General features: G+C 37.6%; 1 non-coding gene across 1 annotated transcript; it reads left to right on the top strand.

Moving 5' to 3' along the window:
- Positions 1–771: 771 nt before the first annotated feature.
- Positions 772–879, top strand: LOC130952415 (small nucleolar RNA R71). Its single transcript, XR_009074596.1, has one exon. It is a non-coding gene; the product is annotated as a small nucleolar RNA R71 (small nucleolar RNA).
- Positions 880–1873: the final 994 nt, after the last annotated feature.

Raw genomic sequence — 1873 nt, 5'->3', positions numbered from 1 at the left:
AAATTCGGCCATGTTTATGGCTTTGCACTCTCCTTTTGGGTTTTCTTCTGTGTTGCTTGGGAGAGTACTTGGAGGGAGTTCAGTAACTTTCTTGCTCAGCTGTCCCACTTGTGCCTCCAAATTTCTAATGGAGGATCTTGTTTCATTCATGAAACTTTGAGTGGTTTTGATTAGATCAGAGACCATGGTTGCTAAGTCAGAGGGGTTCTGCTTAGAATTCTCTGTCTGTTGCTGAGAAGATGATGGAAAAGGCTTGCCATTGCTAAACCTGTTTCTTCCACCATTATTGTTATTGAAACCTTGTTGAGGTCTCTCTTGATTCTTCCATGAGAAATTTGGATGATTTCTCCATGAAGAATTATAGGTGTTTCCATAGGGTTCTCCTAGGTAATTCACCTCTTCCATTGAAGGGTTCTCAGGATCATAAGCTTCTTCCTCAGATGAAGCATCCTTAGTACTGCCAGGTGCATGTTGCATTCCAGACAGACTTTGAGAAATCAAATTGACTTGTTGAGTCAATATTTTATTCTGAGCCATAATGGCATTCAGAGTATCAATCTCAAGAACTCCTTTCTTCTGACCAGTCCCATTGTTCACAGGATTCCTTTCAGAAGTGTACATGAATTGGTTATTTGCAACCATTTCAATTAGTTCTTGAGCCTCTGTAGGCGTCTTCTTCAAGTGAAGAGATCCTCCAGCAGAGCTATCCAAAGACATCTTGGATAGTTCAGAGAGACCATCATAGAAAATACCTATGATGCTCCATTCAGAAAGCATGTCTGAGGGACATTTTCTGATTAATTGTTTGTATCTTTCCCAAGCTTCATAGAGGGATTCTCCATCCTTCTGTCTGAAGGTTTGGACTTCCACTCTAAGCTTACTCAATTTTTGAGGTGGAAAGAACTTTGCCAAGAAGGCATTGACTAGCTTTTCCCATGAGTCCAGGCTTTCTTTAGGTTGAGAGTCCAACCATATTCTAGCTCTGTCTCTTACAGCAAAAGGGAATAGCATCAGTCTATAGACCTCAGGGTTAACCCCATTAGTCTTGACTGTGTCACAGATTTGCAAGAATTCAGCTAAAAACTGATGAGGATCTTCCAATGGAAGTCCATGGAACTTGCAATTCTGTTGCATTAGAGAAACTAATTGAGGCTTAAGCTCAAAGTTGTTTGCTCCAATGGCAGGATAGAGATGCTTCTCCCATAGAAGTCGGGAGTAGGTGCAGTAAAGTCACCCAGCACCTTCCTTGCATTGTTGGCATTGTTGTTGTTTTCGGCTGCCATGGCTTCTTCTTCTTTGAAGAATTCAGTTAGGTCCTCAACAGAGAGTTGTGCCTTAGCTTCTCTTAGCTTTCGCTTCAAAGTCCTTTCAGGTTCAAGGTCAGCTTCAAGAATGCCTTTGTCTTTGTTCCTGCTCATATGAAAGAGAAGAGAACAAAAATATGGAATCCTCTATGTCACAGTATAGAGATTCCTTGAGGTGTCAGAGGAAGAAAAATGGAAGACAGAGGTAGAAAATTCGAACTTATCAAAGAAGATGGAGTTCGAATTTTGCATTAAGGGATAGTGTTAGTCCAAAAATAGAAGGATGTGAGAAGAAGGGAAGTAATTTTCGAAAATTAAGTAAAAGATTTTGAAAACATTTTTGAAAAACACTAATTTATTTTCGAAAATAAAAGTGGAAAAGAAATCAAGTGATTTTTGAAAAAGATTTTGAAATTAGAAATTAAAAAGATTTGATTGAAAACTTATTTTGAAAAAGATGTGGTTAAGAAGATATGATTTGAAAACAATTTTAAAAAGAATTGATTTGAAAACAATTTTAAAAAGATATGATTTGAAAACAATTTGAAAAGATATGATTTTAAAAATTA

Source organism: Arachis stenosperma, chromosome 9, assembly GCF_014773155.1.
Source record: "Arachis stenosperma cultivar V10309 chromosome 9, arast.V10309.gnm1.PFL2, whole genome shotgun sequence".
NCBI classification, from domain to species: Eukaryota; Viridiplantae; Streptophyta; class Magnoliopsida; order Fabales; family Fabaceae; genus Arachis; species Arachis stenosperma.
Note: the sequence above shows the minus strand (reverse complement) of the source record. Positions and strands in the feature narration are given on the sequence as shown.